General features: G+C 39.0%; 1 long non-coding RNA gene across 2 annotated transcripts in view; it reads right to left on the reverse strand.

The window, feature by feature from the left end:
* LOC124858682 overlaps positions 1–26,811 on the reverse strand; it is a 151,218-nt gene extending 124,407 nt beyond the window's left edge. For both annotated transcript variants that reach the window (XR_007035902.1, XR_007035905.1), the window contains exon 1: positions 26,682–26,811. This is a non-coding gene — a long non-coding RNA (uncharacterized LOC124858682). The remainder of the gene's footprint in view (positions 1–26,681) is intronic.
* Between the last annotated feature and the right edge of the window lie 391 nt (positions 26,812–27,202).

Here is a 27,202-nt window from a genome sequence, read left to right on the forward strand (position 1 = left end):
CCAACAAATGTTCTCTGTTACATGCCAAACAAAGTCATGATATCGATTTACCATTGGAACGTGCAATGCTTCTTTATCCCATCAGTCTCATCACCCTGTCCATAAATTTTGCTTAAAAGAATTAGCATTTATTTGAAAAACAAACAAAGAGCTTAGGAATATCTCCTGACAGATGCTACAAATCAACACGTGGTGAAATTTATCTCCGTCTGACTCGTCTTCCTCTGTTGTAGAGTTTGGGATCTTCAACACTATTAACACTTCTGGCCTCCCAACAACACTGTAATGGCAAGCCAAAAAAGATACAATGAATATGTTGCCAAACTCTTCTTTTTTTGTCATTCAATCGTGCCTTTGTCAACAGGAAAAGGAAATAAGGCAATTTTTCATGTTTTCATAAACACCCCAGCTGTTTTCCCCATTTTTCTGATGTTTTTTCCCAGCACAAATCATTCAGACAGATGTACCTTGGCCTACAAAAAAGTCACATTTCATTATACTACAGCCACAAACTTAAATGTATTTTATTTTGACATTTTCTTTATTTTAATTGTAAAGCAGAAGGGAAAGGATGCATGGTTTTCAAAATAAAAGAAAATCTGAAAAGGGTGGCGTGTGATTGTATTCAGCCCCATGAGTCAACACTTTGTAGAGCAAATACAGCAGCAAGTCTCATGGAGTACGTCTTTACCAGCCTTGCAATCTAAAAACTGACATTTTTGTCCATTTATTCTTGCAATATAGTTCAGTCAGATTGGATAAAAAGAATAAAGGAGCACAGTTGAATATACATTTTGAAATATTTCAACGGGTTATTAGTTGAATTTCAGTCTAGACTTTGACTTGGCCATGGTAATACACGAAAATATACACTGATCTAAACTAGAGATGGGACGTTTACACATTAATTTTGGTTCATTAATGAATTATAAAAATAAAATATCTCTATAAGTTGACTTACTTGTCAAACAAAATGTATTTGAGCTGAAAAACTCTGCTTATTGTGTATTGGTGTCATGTATTCTGAGGTAGGAGCTGCAGCAAAATGAAGACAGAACCCTGGAAGCAGCATGGTGAAAACAGAATTTAATGATAAAAATGCCAAAATGTATGGCACAACTCGAGGGGAACAGCATGTAAAGCACAGGTAGAGAAACTGGCATGATAAACAGGGAAGTAACAATGGACAACAGTGAGAATCACAGAGCTTAAATACTGAGGCCAACGTTTGTTTGATGCAAGACTACTAATTGTCACGTCAACAGATTCTTCCATCTGGATCTTTGTTTAGGTGGATGGCCATGTCTTGGTAGCTTTTTAATTGTCTTATCCACTCATTTTCTGATGATGACTTGAACTTTGCTCTGTGAGATGTTCAAAGCTTGGGATATTGTTTTAAAGTATAACCCTGCTTTAAAGCTCTTTTTTTATTCCTGTCCTGTCTGCTGTGTTCCTTGGCCTTTGTTTGTTCCCCAATGTTCACTAATGTCCCGCAACATACCTTCTTTACTGGATTTACAGTGAGAGTTAAGGTACAATTCACACTGCTGGCCTCTGTTTATTAAATAGGTGACCTCTGAAGGTAGTTGATTACCGTTGTATGCTTACATTGTAAATTTGTTTAATTATACTATCGGTTGCTTATGCTGTAAATTTGTGCATTCTGTAAAGTGTCTTATTATATCTCTACCTTTGAGTGAATTGCATGCTTCTTTTTGTTTGTCACTTTGCTCCTGGTACACCTGAGTTTCACTGAAGGACAATAAAGGTTATTTTTTTCTATTCTGTTAGAGGGGGGTTTATTTAGGGGTATGAGGTCAAAGGGGACTGAATACAAATGCGTAGTATGTGTTGGTCCGTTACATAAAATCCCACTAAAACAATCCTCTGGGCATCTTTTCTGAGTTCAATACTACTTACCAAATACATTCTTATTGTACATGTACTAAATGTTTACATAAGGATGTAGTACTCTACCCAGAGGCATCTAAGTGCACACTATCCAAAATTCTTTCATCAACTTCAAACAAATCCACGGATGTGTCTGCTTAAATCTCCTAGTTTCCTCAGTTCGCCCAGATTCAGATCCTCCCTCAATATTCTTTATAAAATCCCACCACTCACCTCTTTAACTGGAGGCTTATGTGTCCCTTTCACTCAATCTACTCAATCTACTCAATCTACTCAATCTACGGGGACTCTATTACTGTCTAAGCTCATTGTATGAGACTCTAAGCCCATCACTCAACCACAGATGCTGGAAGCCTGTGCTGTTAGGAGACCAGGGCCCTGACATGTGGAAGCAATCATAGAAGACGGAGATGAAGTGATATGCAGGACTATTGAAAATATGGATCAAGATCTGATGTCTAACCAAAACACAGTCTCTCAGCAACATCTCAGTTTTATTGGATGTAGGTGTCTCATGGCTAAAATATTGACAATTAATGACTGCAATCAGATGCCTCATCATGTTACATCCAAGTATCTCTAATATAAAGGAAATATTAGATAAACCTACTATTCAGTTATAAAGTTATTGCTTTAGTGAGGAAATTCGGCTGACAAGTTTAAATTGTTAAACAATATAAACTGATTAAAAGATGGTTCCTTTCTGTGTTGCATGACTCGTGACTCTTTTGGTTGCATTCCAGCCACAAAGTTTAATGCATTCCATGGGGATTTAATGTGACACATCAACAGAAAGGAAGTGCACAGTTGAGAAGCGGGAGGAAAAGCATACATGGTACACACCAGCTTAAATGGATAATTCTGTTGACAGGACAGCTGCAGTTCAGCTGAAAATTATTTATACCCCTGATAGATTTAGATTTTTTATTATTTTAAAAATGGCTTGCCGAATCAGTTTAGGTATGACACCTAAACCTTGAGGGGCCATGGATATTGCTGCCAACAACTTTATGTTCTCTTTATATACAGGGGTTGGACAATGAAACTGAAACACGTGGTTTTAGACCACAATAATTTATTAGTATGGTGTAGGGCCTCCTTTTGCGGCCAATACAGCATCAATTCATCTTGGGAATGACATATACAAGTCCTACACAGTGGTCAGAGGGATTTTAAGCCATTGTTCTTGCAGGATAGTGGCCAGGTCACTACGTGATACTGGTGGAGGAAAACATTTCCTGACTCGCTCCTCCAAAACACCCCAAAGTGGCTCAATAATATTTAGATCTGGTGACTGTGCAGGCCATGGGAGATGTTCAAGTATTGGGCCAAGGGAATGCCATGATATGGCAGCCCAAACCATCACTGATCCACCCCCATGCTTCACTCTGGGCATGCAACAGTCTTGGTGGTACGCTTCTTTGGGGCTTCTCCACACCGTAACTCTCTCAGATGTGGGGAAAACAGTAAAGGTGGACTCATCAGAGAACAATACATGTTTCACATTGTCCACAACCCAAGATTTGCGCTCCTTGCACCATTGAAACTGACGTTTGGCATTGGCATGAGTGACCAAAGGTTTGGCTATAGCAGCCCGCCCATGTATATTGACCCTGTGGAGCTCCCGACGGACAGCTCTGGTGGAAACAGGAGAGTTGAGGTGCACATTTAATTCTGCCGTGATTTGGGCAGCCGTGGCTTTATGTTTTTTGGATACAATCCGGGTTTAGCACCCGAACATCCCTTTCAGACAGCTTCCTCTTGCGTCCACAGTTAATCCTGTTGGATGTGGTTCGTCCTTCTTGGTGGTATGCTGACATTACCCTGGATACCGTGGCTCTTGATACATCACAAAGACTTGCTTTCTTGGTCACAGATGCGCCAGCAAGACGTGCACCAACAATTTGTCCTCTTTTGAACTCTGGTATGTCACCCATAATGTTGTGTGCATTTCAATATTTTGAGCAAAACTGTGCTCTTACCCTGCTAATTGAACCTTCACACTCTGCTCTTACTGATGCAATGTGCAATCAATGAAGACTGGCTACCAGGCTGGTCCAATTTAGCCATGAAACCTCCCACACTAAAATGACAGGTGTTTCAGTTTCATTGTTCAATACACTTTATCCTGTCTTTCTCTCCTAGACAAAGCAACTGAAGGATACATTTCTGCCACTAACTATATGTACTTCTTGTTTTATTCAATAGATTTTACTTTTGGAGCTGATATGTGTAGATGTGTTTCTCTCCCAGATGAAGCCACTAAAGGAGCTACAGTTGCCATTAAACTCTTCACTTTTTCTTTAACATAGAAAGTACTCCTGGATCGGTGCGTTACTGTTTTTTGAGTGTATGCTCTGCCTTCTCAAACCCTCTGTAAGCGGTGGTAGATAGACACTCATGCTGACCCAGGTCTGCTGGAGGTTTCTACCTCTTAAAACTGAGTTTTTCTTTCCACTGTTGCCACATGCATCCTCAGTGTGAAGTATAGTTGCAAATTTAACCACTCTGTGAAATCAACTATCAACTCTCACCACATGTTTGTTCAGGAGGAGTAACTGCTGCAGTCAGTGACTCGATGCAGTCGGCTGGGTAAGACAGAAAGCCTAAAAAAAGCCACAAATTGATTTAATAAGCTGAACTTTACTGCATTGTTTTATAACTAGGATAAAACAGAAAATTATGTAATTAACTTCGAATCTAATGATTTAATAATATGAACTGACTGTATATTTCTGAATATAAACTTTGTTTGCGTTTTAAAGGGTCTTTTGGCAGCATTTGTCAAGAATTGGCAGTTTAAGAATAAATGAATTTAACTGAATTAAATTGTCATTCTAAAAAACTAAGAAGTTTTCTGATTGGAAATGACGCGGGTAAAAAATAAATCAGTTTGTATGTACATTTTAACAAAACCGCATGTCAATCAGTATTTATTGTAGGATCTCTGCTCCTCCCCTTCTGGTTGGTTCTGTCAGCTCATTGTCTGCAGCTGCAACGCATTCTCCTAATGAGCTCATGGGCTTCTTAAGGTAGCTGCTGATACAGACCTTTGCTGAAAATTATACAATCAAGTTTTAGAACAAGTAAAAAATATAAAATTTTTAGGTATATGGTTTAATGAAAACATTATATGGAAAGTACATATAGAAAGAATCATAGATAAATGCAAAGAAATATTAAACATTATGAGATGTATGGCTGGTATTGATTGGGGAGCAGATCGAACATCATTAAAAATAATTTATACAGGATTAATTAGATCAAATATTGATTACGGAAGTATAATTTATGGATCAGCAGCAAACACTCATCTTATAAAATTAGACAATATACAACATCAAGCTTTAAGAATTTGTACAGGAGCAATCAGAACCAGTCCAATAGCAGCACTTCAGGTAGAGATGGGAGAGATGCCATTAGATCTAAGAAGGAAACAGTTAGCAATAAATTACAGGATAAACTTACAAAGCAATAATCCAGATCATCCCACACGTGATATTTTAAAACCATGCTGGGAAAAAGAAAAAAAACAAGTTAAGAGTTTTGGGTGGATTATCAGTAACATAGCAGAAGAATTTCAAATATATGAAAAAGAAATAAGTTCAATGTTGCCTTTGCCAGTAGTGCCACCGTGGCTATTACCAGAAGCAGTGGTAGATATGGCATTGATGAAAAAGAAAAAGGATACGAAATGTAGTTTAGATTCAAGTATAATACAAGAATATATAAACAATTACTATCATTATGTCCAGATTTACACAGACGCATCAAAAACAGATGAAAAAATAGGAGTAGCATTTGTAATACCAGAATTTAAAATAAAAGTAGGAAAAAGAATTACAGATGGATTATCAGTATATTCAGGAGAATTATTAGCAATATTGTTAGCAGTGCAGTGGGTGGAGGATATAAAACCATTAAAAACAATCATTTGTTCAGACTCAAATTCAGCATTATTAAGTTTAAAACATAATCATTCAGAGGGTAGACCAGACATTTTGTTGGAAATAAAACATACTTTATTTAGAATACAAAGAATGGGATTAATATTAGTGTTTTTATGGGTACCAGCACATGTAGGAGTTGGAGGGAATGAGAAGGCGGACAGGATAGCAAAGAAGGCAACACAAAACAACATTAGCTTTATAATTAATATTAGTAGGTCAGAGGCAAGAAATATAATTAAACAGAGAATCAGGAAAGAGTGGCAAAAAAGGTGGGATGAAGAAAAGAAAGGAAGATGGTTTTACAGAATCAACAAGATAGTAGGAGAAGTAAGAACTGGAAGAAGGAGCAGAAAAGAGGAAAGATTAATTACAAGATTAAGAATAGGACATACAGGACTTAATTCTACATTGTTCAAAATAAAGAAACATAATACAGGAAAATGTGATCATTGTGGAGAGGAGGAAACAATAGAACATGTAATACTGAAGTGTCATAAATATGAACAAGAAATAACAATTTTAAGGAGAGAATTTGTAGGTATTAAAGAAAATTTTATTTTGAGAGATACTTTGCAAAGAAGTTTAGGTAGCAAGCATATTCAAATTATAATTCGATTTTTCAAAAGCACTAAATCCATAAATAGAATTTGATTGTTGTAATAGTAAATAAGATTTAAAACCATGAAGAACCACACTCCATACCTGTCGGTGGCGGTAATGCACATCATAACGATATTTGCCAACTGCCAAAAAATAACACAGAAGAAGAAGAAGACCTTTGCTGGAACATAACCTCAGTTATGTGGACTCCTGTTTGTCTGCCTATCCGTCTGCCTATCTGCCTACCTGCCTGCCAACATCTGGTAATACTCCCTCCTAAGGACTGCACTGTAAATATTCTCATCACCAGTACTCTCTCTTGCTCTCCTTGGATTCCTGGGTTTACCTCCTCCTCCTCTGGCTTCTGGACCACTCCAACTCAAGATTCCTTAAACAATGTCTACAGTAGAAATAAACCTCATTTACCGTCTTATCCTGTGTGCTGAGTCTGTTTCATCCTCTGGTTTTGTTCTAATTCGACTATCTAAGCAATTCTTGATAGTATGTTCCAGCCATCTAACATGTCGAAGAACAATTCAGATGATGAACAGACTTCCTTAAAGGAACACCTACAATCTACTGAAACCATGCTTCAACAGCTACTGCAACAACAAAGGACTACGGATTCTCATCTCACAGAACTTGGTGGTATGGTTCATGCTTTAAGCGAAATCATAACCAAACTCTCACCTGCCTCTTCCAATCCTCAAGCTCGTTTAGAGAATCCTCAGCCACCCACAATTCTATCTTCTGGGATCCGAGAGCCTAACTTCCGTCCGTCTGAACTGTTTGATGGTAATCCTAATAACTTTGGTGGTTTTTCTCTCCAGTGTGAATTAGCATTTAGTCGTTACCCCTCCCTTTTCCCTACTGCTGCCTCCAAGATTACTTATATTGTTACCTCGCTAAAGGGATCTGCTCTGTGCTGGGCGCACGCCTATTTGGCATCTAATCCTGTTGAGTCTCTTAGTTATGCCATTTTTTTCAGTCACTTCAAGAGAGTCTTCGATCAACCACTCCAGCAGGAGGCAGCGGCTAAGAAGATACTCACCCTCAAACAGGGAAGGAGAGCGTTGGCTGAGTTCGCCATCGACTTCCGGGTGGCAGCGCAGGAGGTGGGTTGGGATGAAGCGGCACTCAAGGGTATTTTTGTTAATTCCCTTGCAGATCAGGTAAAGGATCAGTTGGTTTTGAGAGATGAACCCGAAAGACTGGATGAATTAATCAACCTATTGATCCGCATTGACAACCGTCTAAGAGAGAGACAAACAGAAAGGAACTACAATTCACAGTGGCAGCACTCTCTGGCGCCTCGAGCCACTTTCCTCGACGCACCCACTTCCTCTTCAGAGGGATTTGCGGAACCGGAGCCGATGCACATTGGTCACACACGACTCTCCCCAGAGGAACGACAACGCCGCTTTGAGGGTGGTCTTTGCCCATATTGTGGACAAGGAGGACATTTTATCACAAGATGCCCCAAGAAGGGAAAAGAGAGGGCTCGTCAATAGGTCAGGGGACTTTGATGAGCATATCCCATTCTTCCCCTGTCTCTCGTCTGTGTTTTCCGGTCACTATTATTGTTGGCCAAGAGAAGTTTCCTGTTGACGCTTTTATTGATTCTGGTGCTGAACAGAATCTTATTTCCTCGGATATAAACTTCAAATACCCTCTCAGCCTCTCAACCATTCCCTTTCTGTCACTGGCATCACTGGTCAAACCATGTCTCAAGTGAGATTTAAAGTGCCTCAGCTTCACATCATCACCTCTGGTAACCATCATGAATGGGGTGAGTTCTTTGTTGTCTCTTCCATCTCTCCACAATTAGTTTTGGGGTTTCCCTGGTTGCAGAAACATAATCCCGTTATTAATTGGGTGGAGGGCAGAGGAGAGAGATGGAGTAATCTCTGTCTCCAGAACTGCTTAAAGACTGCTGTCTCTCACTCTATCAAACAACTCAAATCTTCTGAGCCTGTTGATCTGTCCAAAGTTCCACCTGAATACCACAATCTCGCACCTGTGTTTAGCAAACAAGGGGCTCTTTCTTTACTTCTGCATCGCCCCTATGACTGCCCTATTGATCTCCTCCCAGGCGCTCCGCTACCATCCAGCAGACTCTTTAAACTCTCTGGACCCGAGAGAAGGGTCATGAAAGAGTACATTGAGGATTCTTTAGCATCTGGGATCATTCGTCCGTCTACCTCCCCTGTTGGCGCCGGATTCTTCTTCGTGGGTAAGAAGGACGGCACATTAAGACCTTGTATTGATTATAGAGGATTGAATCAAATCACTATTAAAAATAAATACCCACTACCACTTATTGATTCCATACATGAACAATTACATTCTGCCAAGATCTTCACTAAACTCGACCTGCACAATGCTTACCATTTGGTCCGGATCCGAGAGGGTGATGAGTGGAAAACAGCTTTCAAAACCCCCCTAGGACATTTTGAGTATTTGGTTATGCCTTTCGGGTTGACTAATGCACCCGCTGTTTTCCAGGCTCTTATTAATTATGTTCTTCGTGACTTTCTCAACCTCTTTGTTTTTGTTTATCTGGATGACATTTTGATTTTTTCCCAGGACATAGAACAACATCACCAGCATGTCAGAACAGTTCTCCAGAGGCTTTTTGAGAATCAACTCTTTGTTAAAGCCGAAAAGTGCGAATTCAGTGTCACATCTGTGTCTTTTTTGGGTTTTATTTTTGAGGCAGGCAGGTACAGAACTGATCCTGAGAAAACCAAGGCAGTGGCAGAGTGGCCTACTCCAACTGATCACAGGCAACTTCAAAGGTTCTTGGGATTTGCAAATTTTTATAGGAGGTTTATAAGGAACTACAGTCAGGTCACTGCAACTCTCACTCAACTCACCTCCTCTCTGAAAACATTCCATTGGACTCCTGAGGCAGAAAGGGCATTTGGGGAATTAAAGATTCTATTTTCTTCAGCACCCATATTGACCCATCCTGATCCATGTGCACAATTTATTGTAGAGGTTGATGCTTCTGACATTGGAGTAGGGGCTATTCTATCTCAACAATCTCCTCTGGATGATAAGGTACATCCATGTGCCTATTTTTCTCGTCGCTTGTCTCCAGCAGAGCAAAATTATGATGTGGGCAACCGTGAACTGTCAGCCATCAAGTTGGCGCTTGAGGAATGGCGGCATTGGTTAGAGGGCACTGAAGTCCCTTTTCTCATTTGGACTGATCATAAGAACCTCTCCTACATTCAAAATGCCAAGAGACTTAACCCCAGACAAGCCCGTTGGTCTCTGTTTTTTGCTTGTTTTAATTTAAGTTTGGAAGGAGTTTTGCAAAGCTCTTGGTGCCTCTGTAAGTCTTTCGTCTGGATACCACCCCCAATCTAATGGACAGACAGAAAGATGCAACCAGGAACTTGAAGTCGCCTTGAGGTGCGTAATAAATGACAACCCCTCTTCTTGGTGCAAACATCTTACATGGATCGAATATGCTCACAACACACATACTTCCTCTGCTACTGGTTTGTCCCCCTTTGAGGCTTCACTGGGCTATCTACCCCTGCTGTTTCCCAGTGTTGAATCTGACATCCTGGTCCCCTCTGTTCAGCATTATGTTTCCAGGTGTCGTAGGATCTGGCAACAGACCACGAGGACCCTCCTACGCACCCTGGAACAAAATAAGAGGTTCGCTAACCGTCACCGTTCTGCTGCACCTGTCTACCGTGTCAATCAGAGAATCTGGCTTTCCACCAGGAATATTAAATTAAAAGATACTTCTAGAAAGTTGGCCCCCCGTTTCATTGGCCCTTTTCTCATCGAGAGGATCATCAACCCATCTGCGGTGAGACTCAAACTACCATCTTCCATGCACATTCACCCTACTTTCCATGTTTCCCAGATCAAGCCAGTCTCGGAAAGCCCCCTGAGTCCTCCCACCAAGCCCCCTCCTGCTCGACTCATTGATGACCACCCTGCATATACGGTCAATCGTATCCAGGATGTTCGGCGTAGGGGGCGTGGTTTTCAATATCTTGTGGATTGGGCAGGATATGGACCTGAAGAGAGAACCTGGGTTCCCCGTTCTCACATCCTGGACCCTGCTCTCATCACGTCCTTTTACAAATGCCATCCTGAAAAGCGTTCTGGATTGCCTGGAGGCAATCGTTGAGGGGAGGGTACTGTAGGATCTCTGCTCCTCCCCTTCTGGTTGGTTCTGGCAGCTCATTGTCTGCAGCTGCAACGCATTCTCCTAATGAGCTCATGGGATTCTTAAGGTAGCTGCTGATACAGACCTTTGCTGGAACATAACCTCAGTTATGTGGACTCCTGTCTGTCTGCCTATCCATCTGCCTCCCTGTCTGCCTGTCGACCTGCCTATCTGCCTACCTGCCTGCCAACATCTGGTAATACTCCCTCCTAAGGACTGCACTGTAAATATTCTCATCACCAGTACTCTCTCTCGCTCTCCTTGGATTCCTGGGTTTACCTCCTCCTCCTCTGGCTTCTGGACCACTCCAACTCAAGATTCCTTAAACAAAGTCTACAGTAGAAATAAACCTCATTTACCGTCTTATCCTGTGTGCTGAGTCTGTTTCATCCTCTGGTTTTGTTCTAATTCGACTATCTAAGCAATTCATGATATTTATACCCTTCTCAATTGATCAGTTAAAAGCCTTTATTGGCATTACAACAAGTAAACCCTTCTTATTATTGCTGACCGGATTTTGAATGATTTCCCAGTCTTTGAGGTTGTAAATATTCCCTGCCATCACCCTAATGTTTAGCTCTTGCCAAAGATCTACATTAGCTTCAAGTCGACATTTTGCGAAGAAGAATGGGCTTCAATTCATGGCTTTCCACATAAAATCCCAATAAGATATGTTTACGTTTGTGGTTGTTATGTGAAGTTAATTTAGGATCCTGCTCTTTGTTATTTCAACGGAGTTTTATCTATTTAGAAAACCCACAGAGGTTTTATTTCCAAGGAGATGAGTTTCCTCCTTGTTGATTCAGCCAACTAACAGTTCTTCATATTTTTCCCTCCTGGATGGATGAGAAGTCTATCGTTATTTTTCTTGAGGTGAGATCACGGACGCGTGATTCACCCCCCCCCATTTTTCTTCAGACCTGAGCCATCGTCAACCAGAAAAGAGAAGAAATCACCGTCAAAGTAATTTTGTTCTTTTCATATTAAACCAGATAGGTGCATTTAGAGGTCTGGGCAGGATGACACATAGTTAAGGTGATTTAGAATTACCAGTAGTTAATCTAAGGTATCAACTTGTTGCATGCAATACTGATTGAAGTGTTTTATGCTGAGCTGTGTTTTGATTTGCTGCGCAAGCGCTGCTGAATCATGCGTGTTCATGTTTTGTCCGGTTGATCCCAAATCAGCCAGGAGTTAGAAGTTGGACTTTTAAAAGTGTTTCATTCAAAGCAACTGCGGTCTGCGCCTCGCCTGACCAATCTATTGCTCCAGAGTTTTATGACTCTTTGTTTGAGATTTGGGGGCAGTCAGCTGCTAGAGGCTAAAGGGGCATTACCCCACCATTTTACCAGCTGATCACTGCAATAGAGACATCAGCACCAAGAGGACTTCTCTTTCCATTTCACCCAAATTGCACATTTTGTCCATAAAACTGCTGGTTTGATCTTCATAGACACTAATTGTGCATATATTTTTATTTTATTATTATTGTTAGGTAGTCGTTTTTATCCCCTTTGTGTAGGATAGTGCTTGTTAGTTAGGTGAAGGTTTTTGGACCAGAATAAAGGTATATCAGAATTATTTGGCTTCAATAAATCTTTCTATATATAATTAAGAGAAGCGTTTGTGTTTATTTCATGCAAGAGTGATTTATCTGTCAAAACAAGGTCGAAGATCCTCCACCTTCGGCAAAGTGGTTGAATAAACCGCGACATTTTGTGGTTTTGGTTAATAATTTATCAATTATTAATGATGAATAGCCAGAGGATATCTCTGATTTCTATTCGTAAATATTGATTTTTGGTTGAGAAATACATTTTTTTCAAATTATGATTTTAAATTATAATTCTTGATAAATATTAATTAATAAATAATCATAATTCTTACAGGTACTATCATAGACAATCATAAAATTAAAGTATAGATTGAAAGTCTTGATTTGTTGATTTATTAAAATATGGTAGCATAAATAGGGAAAAACCAAAGTTTCTACAGTTTTAGTGTCTTAAAGTCAATGCTACTACATTTGACCATCCTTATTTATCAAAATAGATTTTTCTTTAGGTGGTCTTCAAGACTTTTTGAATGTTCGCTGCATTTAGTTTCATTAACTGTCCAGATGATCCCACACACTCCTTTAACAACTGTAGAGGTCCAGGCTTAGGGGAGGCCAATCCATGACAGAGAATGTTACACGGTGTAATTTTCAACCCAGACATGCTTTTACTGCATTGGCAGTGCGTTTGGGATAAAACTTAAAAATCAAGCTAAACAGTTTCGATGCAAATCGAATTTGTATTCTTTAGACCATAATTTTTGACAAGCTCCTCCACATCACTGGTTTACCTCACATGATTTGAACTAAGACGTTCACATTAGAATTAAATTGCTCAGTAAAACCTGTTGCTTCTGATTTTTAGTTCACATCCTGTTTCATTTGGAATCATTCAGTCTTTTCTTTGTGTTTCCTCTTCTTGAGAATAGCTTTTTGTCACCCACAGTTCCACTAAGGCTGTTTCTGCCGAGGTTTTGGCAAGAAGTGGATGGATCAAATAAAGAGCGAAATGAATCTCTAAGGTTTTGTTAGACTTTTCTGCCTATCTTTTAAGGAACTTACTGTTGTTCAAATGCTTTGCTTCTTCTTTTGATCATAAAGTGACAATTTTCCTGAAATTTCCTTTTGTCACACACTCGAATTCAAATGTTGGTACAAGAATACCATTTTATGACTGAAACTATTTGATAAATTAACAAAAATCAGAAAACCTTTGGTCATTGCTAAAGCTGGGGACATACTATATGATTTTTGCCCGATTTTACCAATGATTCCCCGTCTGGAGAAGTCTGCATCAGTCTGCAGTAGTTGTGGTCAGTTGGCAGGTTGGCACAAAAATCTGTTAGTGTGAGAGGGGAGCCGACCTGACACGACCTTAGTAGCAGTCAACCAAACATGTTTGAATTTTTTTTATCCAAGTTGTGTAGTGTGAACTGATTACCGACCCAAATACAAACGTGTTGCTTACAGCCAGTATGAATTAGACTGGGGCATGATATCAGCTGCAAGCCGACTTTTTTCTTTTTTCCTTGAGATCTTTATTTTTAAATATTTAACCTTATAAACTCAAATCTAAAACAGCAGCAGACATAAACCCACTATTCCACACAGACCAAAATAATACAAATCTCCACAACTACTTAATTTTACAATTCTTTTGGATTCTTGGAAATATTAAGTTAAAACACAGGTACGATAGATAAAGATAAATCGTGACATTCAGCTTGATTAACACAAATACTGTTAAGAATTCAGTACGATTTACAAGAGCCTATAAAGAATACTCCACAAACATTAGGAATCAGTAACAATATGTTCAATGCAAGACTCAGGTATGAATAAATTTGAATATGCTACTACTGACAATATGTGGGATTTTCTATCAAGATATAATAAAAGGGGGTGAGGCAGTAGCAGAAGCGAATGTTATTTAAATGATGATATAAAGTGATTTTTGGACATAAAATGTTACTAGAAACTAAATTACAAAGACAGATTTGAATTATCTCCATTATTTCTTTTTTTTTCTTTTTTTTTTCCAGGGGCAGAAGAGAGATTTGGGCAGTTTTAGGTGGCACAATGGCCCTGAGTGGTCAAGACAACGCATCACGAATCCCAGATTGAGTTATGAACACATAGGAATGCCAAAGGATCAATTGGGAATTGGTTGTATACTTCTATAAAGAATATTAACATTATCTTGTCTAGTATCTTGTGACAACACTAATCGAAAGTTAGATTTATTATATTTTACCCAAAAGTCTCACTTGTTGCTTTAATTGATCACAGTAAAGTTTTTGCCATAAGGGACAACAATTTTAAGTAATAATGGCTGGTGTTAAGTTCTTTAGGCATTTGTATTTTGTTGATTTCCTTGTTGTTTGTTTATGTTCTTTAGGTCTTGCCATATTCAGTTGACTTCTCTGTGCTCATTATTGTTAGTTAGGTGTTTCCCTTGTGTTTAATCTCTTTTTTCTAGTTTATTCTTGTGTTCTGTTGTTTGTGCATTTGGATTTATTTGTCTTAGATCTGTGTTACTATTTTCCCCTTGGTTGGACTTGGTAGTTCCTCTGTATCTTAGTTTAGCTCCCTATGTGTTAATTAGTCTCCGTCCCTCAGCTTCCCTGCTTTTATTGTCCCATAGCTGATCCACACTCTACTGGTTCCTTTGTCAGTCTCCACCCCTCACTCAATATTAAAGCTTCATGTTTTTCATTGTTCATTGTTGGATTCTTCCGTTAGACTGCCCCTTACTCTCTCTGTTACTCTGTTCCATCACTCTGGCCGTTTTGCTGTCTTTGCTCCATGTCCACATCATGTTCAATACCTCCTTTACTATGTCCATCCCAAGTTCCTGTCTGCACATTGGTCCAACTCAAAACTTCAACATGACAGCTGGATCAAGACTTTGGTACTTTGCCCCCTTACTGTGTGCATATTATTCCCCAGTAGGACCATGCTCTGAAAAATGAAATGAATGATAAAGTAAAGCCAAACAGACACTCATTCTAAAACACACAAAACTCACACTTTCTCAAGAATCCATTGTCATGTTTCTGTCAATATATCTTCAGGTAGCACTCTCCACCTTAGAAACTAGGAATGTTTCTGAGCCAAAGAATCAAAGAGAGGAAGCCAGCTCTGTAACCCTCCCTTCTTCTCCACCTCACATCTGCTATCATGTGTTTGACAGCAACCTATCCTTGCACAACATCTATAACAACATTGTGACCTATTTCTTTTAATAAATGAGGTCAGTAATTACAACCTGACAGAGGAATGTATCATCATTTAATTCCATTTCAGGATGTATTTATCGAAACTTTTTATGGAAGGCTGTTAATCATTGAGATGTTAGCTCACCGTGAGTTATTAAAGAAGGCTAGTCTCTAAGTGGTACACAAGTAGTTTCAAACAAAGAAGAGCTCAGATAAATTCCCTGACTAAGAATTCTCCAAAGTGGGCTGAAACAAGCATTGTTGCATATCTTTGACATGAATAGTTACTGTGACTCAGAAAACATCTGTGCCGTGTTGGTATGACATATGACTCAGTTCTAAACTTTTTGAACAAATATTGCAAATTAACAGCACCCTTAAAATAAGGAAATTGAGTTTTGTTGAGTCAAGAAAGCAGATTAACCCAACCAAATATGATTAACTTGTTTTTAAGCGTGGTGAGAAAATAATACAATACAGGAAATCTTAGCTGTGACCTTTAAGAACGTGTGTGCTAGTCACATTCCGGGAACTGGCTCCATTTTTGTGGGCTAAACAAGCCCCAGTAAACGCTTAAATCCTAAGACTAGGTTGATGGCTGCAGAATGGTGAGGCTTAAGGTTGTAGTTAGAAAAAAAACAAGAGGTTATGGTTGAAAAATTACACTGAGAAATGAACTTATGGAAAAAACAAGTGTGCGTCATTTTAACCAAACTCTTTTACCCATTGATTATGTGAATGAGAAGAGCTGAACCAGATGGTAGCAAATTGCTCAAAGAATGAATACTGTCTGTATGCAAGACAACATCATGGTAACAATTAAGCACAGCAAAGATTATCACTGCAACATAACATCACCACATGATCTTTTATAATCAGAACTGTATATTCAACGTATTTCCCAAATATACAATTTTAATCATATGCATTCTCTCCAGATGCAGATGTACAAAAAGACTCTGCAACCATTGTGCACATCAGCTTGGCTGGAGCACGTAAATCTGACTCATGCTCATTTTTTTTGCCCTTGAAACAATCTGGTGGACTCTGATATGGAGTGTGTTCGCACATTTCATTTCTCAATGGGCCCTGCAAGAGCCACTGCCAGCTCCACTCACTTCAGCATGTTACTCATCAGTGACAACAAGGCCTTTGGGTATTTCCTGAGCTTATCTATCACTCTCAAATTGTGCTGCAGCCTTGCCATGCCAAGACAGACCTGTGTAGAACAACGCTCACCTAATTTCTAGGTTGAGTACAGCTGAGCTGAACGGTGTGTTCTTGCAATGAAGAAGCTCGGCACTGGTTGCAGACACATTCATCAGAGCTGGATTGCTGTAAAACACATGACTTCTCTCTCATCATCTTGCAAACAAAACCACAAACAACTTTGCATTTAAGAGTACAGAACAGTCTGAACCAACAATAAAAATAAAGCTGTTGTAAATTAAGAGTTTTCAGAGTTTAGAAATTGCAGCACTAGTCTGACCAATAAATCTTCTTACCTATGCAACCATGTAGGTCACTCTATGTTTAATGGGTCATACTGCGCCCATGCTGTTATGCTGTATACAATTTAAAAAGAATTTAACTGTCTGCTGGAATACTTTTGTTGTATTTACACAGTATCAGTATTGGTTACTGATGGTTACTGATGAAAACCGACTGAGATAGGCAAGAAATATTTTTTTTATTAGCTATTTTGTCCTATTCCAGAGTCACATCAAGAGGCACAACACCTTTTACAGTTCATTACATTCCTTGCAAAAGTATTCATACCCCTTAACCTATGCACATTTCTTCCCTATTTTGTGTGATATCATGTGATAAACACACACAACTCAACTTCCTTTACAGGTCCTTCTCAAAATATTAGCATATTGTGATAAAGTTCATTATTTTCCATAATGTAATGATGAAAATTTAACATTAATATATTTTAGATTCATTGCACACTAACTGAAATATTTCAGGTCTTTTATTGTCTTAATACGGGTGATTTTGGCATACAGCTCATGAAAACCCAAAATTCCTATCTCACAAAATTAGCATATCATTAAAAGGGTCTCTAAACGAGCTATGAACCTAATCATCTGAATCAACGAGTTAACTCTAAACACCTGCAAAAGATTCCTGAGGCCTTTAAAACTCCCAGCCTGGTTCATCACTCAAAACCCCAATCATGGGTAAGACTGCCGACCTGACTGCTGTCCAGAAGGCCACTATTGACACCCTCAAGCAAGAGGGTAAGACACAGAAAGAAATTTCTGAACGAATAGGCTGTTCCCAGAGTGCTGTATCAAGGCACCTCAGTGGGAAGTCTGTGGGAAGGAAAAAGTGTGGCAGAAAACGCTGCACAACGAGAAGAGGTGACCGGACCCTGAGGAAGATTGTGGAGAAGGGCCGATTCCAGACCTTGGGGGACCTGCGGAAGCAGTGGACTGAGTCTGGAGTAGAAACATCCAGAGCCACCGTGCACAGGCGTGTGCAGGAAATGGGCTACAGGTGCCGCATTCCCCAGGTCAAGCCACTTTTGAACCAGAAACAGCGGCAGAAGCGCCTGACCTGGGCTACAGAGAAGCAGCACTGGACTGTTGCTCAGTGGTCCAAAGTACTTTTTTTGGATGAAAGCAAATTCTGCATGTCATTCAGAAATCAAGGTGCCAGAGTCTGGAGGAAGACTGGGGAGAAGGAAATGCCAAAATGCCAGAAGTCCAGTGTCAAGTACCCACAGTCAGTGATGGTCTGGGGTGCCGTGTCAGCTGCTGGTGTTGGTCCACTGTGTTTTATCAAGGGCAGGGTCAATGCAGCTAGCTATCAGGAGATTTTGGAGCACTTCATGCTTCCATCTGCTGAAAAGCTTTATGGAGATGAAGATTTCATTTTTCAGCACGACATGGCACCTGCTCACAGTGCCAAAACCACTGGTAAATGGTTTACTGACCATGGTATCACTGTGCTCAATTGGCCTGCCACCTCTCCTGACCTGAACCCCATAGAGAATCTGTGGGATATTGTGAAGAGAACGTTGAGAGACTCAAGACCCAACACTCTGGATGAGCTAAAGGCCGCTATCGAAGCATCCTGGGCCTCCATAAGACCTCAGCAGTGCCACAGGCTGATTGCCTCCATGCCACGCCGCATTGAAGCAGTCATTTCTGCCAAAGGATTCCCGACCAAGTATTGAGTGCATAACTGTACATGATTATTTGAAGGTTGACGTTTTTTGTATTAAAAACACTTTTCTTTTATTGGTCGGATGAAATATGCTAATTTTGTGAGATAGGAATTTTGGGTTTTCATGAGCTGTTTGCCAAAATCATCCGTATTAAGACAATAAAAGACCCGAAATATTTCAGTTAGCGTGCAATGAATCTAAAATATATGAATGTTCAATTTTCATCATGACATTATGGAAAATAATGAACTTTATCACAATATGCTAATATTTTGAGAAGGACCTGTATATAGCACTTTTCAAACACAGATGTAACCCAAAGTGTGGCATAAAGAAGATACAAATTAGAAGTAATAAAATATGTATTTATAAAACATAAACTGAAAATAATAAAATTGTTACATTTGTAAAACGTTTAATTTGGCAGGATCATGCTGTTTGGGCAAATTTTCTTAAGCAGTGACAAGGAAGTAGGTCAGGGTTGATGGCAAGGTGAATGGAAAAATAAACGGCAGTCCTGAATAAAAAAAACTTGGTAGAGACTGCAAACCACTGGGATGGAGGTATACCTTCCATGAAATACCCAGAGCTACAATGGAAAATCAAATCATGGTTATGTGTTGGAGTCTCCCAGGCTCAAATCTAACTGAGAATATGTGGCAAGACCAGAAATGCTCACAGAAGCTCTCTATCCAATCTGACTGACCTCAAGCTAATTTTCCAAGAACATTGGGTACAAATATCAGTGTTTAAATGTGCAAAGCTGGCACAGACATATCCCCAAAGACATGCAGCTGGTCTATTACATAATCCCCAAAACACACTTAATTCTGTGGTTGTAACATGATAAAATGTGGAAAGGTTTGAGGGAAACCCTGGATAGGGATGGCATTAAAGAACATAAAAGAGGTAGACATGCAGCTGTGTTCCAAACTCCCCTAAACCCCCCTTGTGGGATTTATTGACATCTGGTGAAACAAACTAAATACACAGAGATGTGACTCCACCAACCACTGGACCCAAAATACCAGACGGTCCAGAATACCACAGGATTTTCAAATGCCATGAAGACTGGAAATAGTCAAATCTGTTTTGGCAGCAAAAACAAAGTTATGGGCGACTGGTATAAGGCGTGCACTTTCTTGTAGATACCCCCATCTGAACCGTTTAAGCCCCAAGCTGTCATGTTATGTTTACAGTGCAGTGTGGGACTTCATTGTCTAGGTATCTGTCTCTCTTTGACACTATCAGACAGACATTGGAGGCCACAGACTGAGGATTTGGAGGACAATGACAACCAGAACAAAAAAATATATAATCTTATGGTATGAGGCCTGAAGAAGATTTGACAAGTTTTGATTGATTGCTTAAAGTTATGCAGAAGCAAAAGCTGGGGACCAAAATCCAGCAGAAAAATGACCTAGTGTGGAGTCTGATATATGGAAGATCAAATGCTTTAAGGGACATATGACTACCTCATAGACTAGCTGCAGTCTGTTTGAGCAAGGAACTGAATGCCCGAGAGGACACTTCTGCAGGGCATTGTTTTCCCATAATTTTGGTTCCTCCCTTATACTCTGGGCCAACTTTTAAGCCCTCTCATCTGCAAACACACCAATGACTCAGTGGTTGTGAGAAGTTCAAATGGTGGAAGGAAGTATGAACAGCCACCTCATATCATGATTGTAAACAGGACATGAGAAATAAGCTGAATACCACTGTATCTCCATATGTGGAGAAAAGGTGGAGATGTTGGAGAACAACAGATTCCTGGGTATTCACCTGGACAACAACTGGGCTGATAATGCTGATAATAAGAGAAACGGCAAGCTTCTTTCTGGAGGTTTAGAAAAAGATGACAACTATGCTCTGTCTTCCTTTATCTGCTATTTTCCATCTGTGAATAATAAAGTGTATTTTAATTCAACTCACAATGAAAAATAAAAGCCACAACCTTTCAGAAACGTGGAGTATATGAAAATTGCAAATATTTCAAGTTGTCACTCCCACTCAGTAAATTCATCAGATAGTATCGTGGCGTATTCATATCTTAACTAGCAGAAAGCTAGATTCCCATTAGGGGATGTCTAAATTATTTTTAGAATATACATATAAAATATATCAATAAATTAATAAGCTAACCACAGGGATTTGTAATGACTCTCTGGTTGCAACAAAAGTATGTATCTACCAAACATCTGTCAGCTGTTAAGCAACTATCTGTCATCATTGGGTTTATGATGATTTTCTGGCCACACACTGCACTTTAGCTAAATTGGAATATAATAAAATTGGAAGACATACAGTGCCTTGTGAAAGTACTCAACCCCCTTGAACTGGTCATTCCACTTCATGATTGTGTCCCACTTGTTGATTCTTCACAAAATATTAGAATTTTATATCTTTATGTTTGAAGCCTAAAATGTGGCAAGAGGTTAACCAGTTCAAGGGGGCCGAGTACTTTCGCAAGGCACTGTAATTTATGTTACTGTGTTGTTCCCCTTCTTTTAATCAATTTATTTCAGATATTGACATTTATCCTGTACAATTTCAACGATAAACAAACAGATACAATGTGTTTTCTTCAGTTATTTTAATTTTATACCTTCCATCAGCTATAGTGAGTCTGAGTAACCTGAATTAAAATTCAACAGACCTGATAGGATTTTCCTGATGTATGTCTAATTATATTCTTTAGCTCGAGCCATGGTTTGCATAAAGGTGATAAAGGATAAAGAGACATAAGCATCAGTCAAGAGATATGTATAACCATCTAGTCCAGCTTTTGGCCTAGAAACAGCCATGATGAACCGAATAATTCAGCCACTCGAATTAGCTGTGTTGGAGCAGGGACACATCTAAACATGTAGGAAACTGACTCTTGAGGACTGGAGTTGGCCACTCCTGGGGCTAACATATTAAAACACCAGCTGACCAGACAAGAAATCATGTTTATGATAAGTTGCCACCACCTGCTGAATTATATTTCTTGTTAAGAAAATAATGTTTCTCAAACTTATGATAAATTATAATAATGGTTAAGAGTAAATTGTCACAGATTTGCTTTCACTGATGTGCAAACAATTGTGGGTGAACCCTCTCATTTCCTTCAGCAGACTAAGAAACTTTAAAACCTAATGATACTACATGAAGGAGTGGCCTTGATTCAGACAACTTTGTCATCTAATCTAGAGTAATTATGTTCATTACTTCTTTATTCTATTGGCTTGTCTATGTGAAGCAAAATTATTGTCCAACACCACCAAAGGGGTGGGCAAGTTTCAAAACAAAAGGTTGGATTAAATTATTCAAACTATATATTCAATAATGAACAGTAAATATTTTATTTTACCTGCCGACAGCAGTAGGTATTGAAAGTAAAGATTACAGTGACCCAACATACTGACTGTAGTTAAAAACATCTACATTCTGTAACAGTCTTAATCTTTTTCATGTGCAGTGGCATTTTTTTTTTTTTTTGGTTACCTCCATGTAATAAACTGCTTATCAGTGTAGAGCCTACCTACACTTTGCACAAAAGGGGATGACAGTGTGGGGATCAAATGCAAAAGGTAGTCCAATTAGAAAAGGATCTGACTCCTGCAAGAAACATATAGATTTTAGTGGGTCATTTGGGCCTGTCACCATTTATTTCATCTCTAAAACAATTTTGATAAACAAAAGGACTAGGTTGCCTTCCAGAATTGTGATGATAGTTGGGTGTGCAAAGTAAACATTTTGTTGTGCTTTAGCACTGGGGAAATGGGATACTTAAAGAAAACATGGTACAATGTTGACATTATAAAAACAGGATGTTTCTCCAAAACTGACAAAAATACAAGAACAAAGCCAGTCGGGGAGGCTGCCAAGAGACAGAGAGCAATACTGAAGGACAAATATCAGCCTTATACTGTTCAATCTCCTGGAAATATCTCCTGTATCCTCCATATGTGTGGACTATAGAGTTGGGTTGCAGGACAGACACCTTTTCTTCCAAAGAAGACATCCAAGTTAAAATCTTCCACAACCTTTTTGGAGAACCTATGATGGTCTGATGAAACTAGACAGCAACAACAACAACAAAACACAGAGCTTTAGCAAACCATACTACCCACAGTGAAGCTGCTCAAGGCTAACCTTTCTTTATATAAAATATGAGGTGGTTGAAATTATAAACAGTTTTAAATAAAAGTCAATGTGGACACAAAACCTTAAAGAGTCTCCTAGAAAGCTGAAGATGAAGAGAGACTAGATTTTTTAGCATCGCAGGAAGTCCAAGTGCACATCTAAATCAACAAAAGAATGGATTCACCTGAAGACAATAAAACAAAAAAATTAGAGTTTTGCAATTAATAAAACCAGATTTATAAAGATATGTTTTTACTTTTAAAAAAGACCACAGAGTCCATCGATCTAAAGTCCAAAGGATGACATTTTCAAATTCTGGAGACAACTGAACAGAACACTCTGTATAGAAAATAACGACAAAAAAAGCATGTAGCTTGCAACCAATAGACAAAAGAAATTACTTCATAAACAGATTATTACTTTTACAATATTAGTATCATTCATTTTGGAAAAATATTATCCATATATTGCATGAAACGCTTAGAAAGAAAAGGCAGTGAAAGCTAGCATTTTCTTAATTACATTTACATTTGAAAATATTGCACAATTCTTTAGCTTTAGTTTTTAAGAGCCACAGTGAAGGATCTGGTTGCAGACCCCTGCTCTAAATCATATAGAGGGAATTTCTAAGATTTACTATGTTGGATGTAGGGATAGGAAGCTGGGCTGATCACCTGATGAAGATGTATAAACACTGAGAATACAAAGTAAAGCATACTCCAGCTTTGCAATGTATACATAAACACATTAAACTAGTGTGATCCTCTCAGCAGTACTTACTGCTTACTGCTTACTAACACGGGGTGACACTGTGGGAGTGCTGATGGGTTGATGTGTGAATATAACCAGAGACGGTGGGATGCGGTGTCAGACACTGGTGTTAAACGGCTCCAGAAACCGCCAAGTCCCTGTTTTTCTTGGGCTGATCTCCTGGTACGAACAGACCGGAGCAAAGCACGCTCTGAGATATGAACCATTTCTGGGTCCAGACAAAGTCTTGCACCGCATGCCACATCTGGCATGATCATATTTTGGAACCATAACAAAGATAAGAAAAGGTAAATCAAACACAGCTTCTCTCTTTGAATACTTAGACTTCCTAATGAAAAGCATGTCTTTGGAGTTTCCTTTCATCAACATGAGAGTTGGCGTTGACAAACAAGCAGTCGTTCTCCCATGGAATCAAGAGTTGGACTGTGTCCAGACTGGATGACCGTGCAATTTCCCTAATGTCTCTGCAAACAAAGCACTATTCTGCCTTGTTAAAACTCACAAAGTGTGAACTAAAACATACAGCTAGATGAAGTCATTTCCTTCTTCGACTTATCGCAGCTTCTTAAAGAGAAATTATATTTTCCCTCTGATCGTACACAAGATTTCGATGCCTTTTTTGTTTCTCAGGGACATGACATTTAGAGATATATGTTTCTGGTACAGTAGTTGCAAATTACGCTTACCATTCATTAAGAAGCAGCAAAAACATGGTATGAAGTTCTCATGGATACTTTTAGATGGATAGATTTCTCTTAATAACTGCTTTAATGAAATGTCGTAATCATGACTTTCATTACTGATTAAACTAGTGTGATCACATTAAACAGATCCCAGACATTAGTGAATAAATTCCTCTTATTTCTTTAAGACACTTAACATCAGCCATTAAGATCTGATGTTTAAGCCACTGTGTGTCATGAACCGAGCACAGCCTCTCAGTCAATAATTACTGCAAACCACCTATTTATTCTGTCATATCAGACATACCAACGCCCTGTTAAAGCTAAGAGCCAGTCTTTTATCATACTCACTTTGAATATAGTTTGTCACCCATATAATGAAACGTCATCATCAGTTTCTCTGTTTGCTTTGTTGTTTTGAATGTAAATCACTTTTTAATCAAGATGACAATTTACCCTCCGAAAAACTAACTTCCATGTGTACATGCCTCTGGTGACATCACATAAGGAATGAGACAAATGATCAGAGCTCTATAACCCTTTGGATTGTTCTGTAAGGTGCATTTTCTTGTATTTTCACTATCAAACATCTTCAGTGATAAGTATGTAACAGTATAAAAAGTTGGTATCATGATTATTGGGTGTAAATTATTCATGGAAATCAATACTATAATAGTTTTGTTTAAAGTGTGTTGAAAATAGAAGTAAAATAGAAAGCTGAAAAGACTGGAGGCAGTAAAATAAATGTAATTATTTTTAGACGTTAGTAGTCATTATTTACAGGCAGGGAGAACAAGGTAAGGTGTTTTCATCAGCTTTTGATTTAGAGCACACTGTATTTTAGGTAAGGTAAATTGCATCATGGGAATCAATAAAACCTGTTAATCCATGTACAGTAATCATTTTTGCATCAACTTGTTAGTTGTTTTTTAGTATTGTTTTATATTTTCATTAAGTTTCAATAGAGAACACAACAGACTGAACATGCCAAGTTATTATAAACCACATGTGATCTGGTTGCTGTGTTTCAATGAGATGATTTCTAAATCCTGGAGGTGTTTCTTGCAGAACTACTATGTCATCTACTACTTTCACCAAGGATTATGGCCTGGCCCGGTCCTGCCTGCTAAACTCATACATGCACCTGCAGCACAGCCAATATTATCACCAGTGGGAAGATGTGCAGTGCCACTGTAATGTCAAATCCTGTGAGCACTCAAGTTGATACAAACAGAACACTGCATTTACAAATAAGCCCACCAGGCAGATCTAGGTTTACATTTTTTTTTTTAACCAACAGGCGTCTTCTGACTAGAAGTAATATCAATGTTTTAGAGGGGCCCAGCAAGAGCTCTGACTTGAATCTGATATATGATCTGTGGAGCGAGCTAAAGATTAGGGTGGTGGCAAAGAGGCTTTCAAACCTCAAAGACTTGGAGTTCTTTACCAAAGATAAATTATCAAAGTACCAGAGGAAGCGTGCAAAAAGCTGGCCAGTAGTTACAAGAAGGGTTTGATTGCTGTAATGCCAGTAAAGATTTTTCTTCTATGATTGAGAAGGTTTTAAGTAATGCCATGCTATTTTTAAATAAAATGTAAATGTATCAAATAATTGTTTTTTGTCTCTTTTCCTTTCAAAAAACAAACTTCTTGGTTGAAGGAAAATGATTTTAAATCTAAATCTGCCCAGGGTATGGATAATTTTGGAACCCTTGACTATTTATGACACCAATTAGACGGGGAAAAGAAGTTTTGAAGACAACTATTGTCATTGATTGTTTGCTTCAGCTTCATGTCCATGGAGAAATCCATCATGGCTTGGGGTTTAAATATGTCAATTTTAACCATTACAAGTCAAATGCTTCAGAAAATCTGTCAAAAGTCATTCGTCTTGCATTGTGTTAACTAATACCACTGATTGACTTAAATCTTGTGCTTGTTGTGATGCCGTCAACTAAAGTTCACACAAAGCAAAATTAGCAGATTTTCTTCACTGGGGTTTTTAAAAATGTTGTATTTTGTGAAATAATTCAGCAGAAATCCAAAACTTCCACCCAGTTATGTTTTTACTGGCAGTGTACATTTGTCAGTGAAAACAAATACATGACTTAAAAGTATCTTTGAAGTCTCTCACTGATAAACCACTTCCTATGCTGATTGTAAATATGTGAAGACTAGGCAGTTAGGCCTGCACTTTTTGAACCTATTGCATGCTTTTTTCTACTGTTTTACGTGCCCTGGACAGATTGCACCTGCTTAAACTTTGCATGACTATCACGGTTTGACGTGCAGAGACTTCCAGAGAAACATTTAAAGCAACAGCATGGAGAGATGAAGAGAGCAGCTGGGAAGTGTATCAGAAGCATTCTCTTCTTGCGAGAAGAGAGTTACCTCCTCATCTCATCACGTGAGGAGGTTCAAACCCAGGACACGATGAACAACAAATCATTCAACGAGACAGAAAAAACGCTCCTAAATTATATTCAACTTACCACAGACGACAAAATCTCACGAATGCAAACATCCGAGCAGCCAACTTTGCAGTTTATTTTGGGATTCAGGGCTCGTTGACCAGGAAGGATTTTGCAGCGTCTGTCTGGCTGTCTGTAACCCACTTCTCTCACACATCTGTTCCCCCGAAAAACCAAAGGAGTTCCTCCCATCCAGGCAGCTTCAGCTGGACTCCACACTCCCTTCTCTGACTTTTACTGCTTCTCACAGGGCGAGGGATTCCCTGCACTGTCTGAGTGAATTATCATCCGTGTCTTTAAAGCTTCAATTAAAACAAGCTTTGCAGGAAAGGCGCTCCAACTCAAAGCGCAGTTTCCAGGTGTCACCAGCGTGCAGCACATGCGCGGCGGCCTGAAAAGCCGCATGGAGGTCACAATGTCAGGGTTACTAATGAGGACAGAACACCGCTGTGAGTTTACACGAATGTGGATTATTCCTGGCAGATTACAATTGGATGCAAAGCACTACAATGTGGTGTAAAAACATTAAAGGAAAGACAGGA

The sequence above is a fragment of the Girardinichthys multiradiatus genome, chromosome 2, assembly GCF_021462225.1.
Source record: "Girardinichthys multiradiatus isolate DD_20200921_A chromosome 2, DD_fGirMul_XY1, whole genome shotgun sequence".
NCBI classification, from domain to species: domain Eukaryota; kingdom Metazoa; phylum Chordata; class Actinopteri; order Cyprinodontiformes; family Goodeidae; genus Girardinichthys; species Girardinichthys multiradiatus.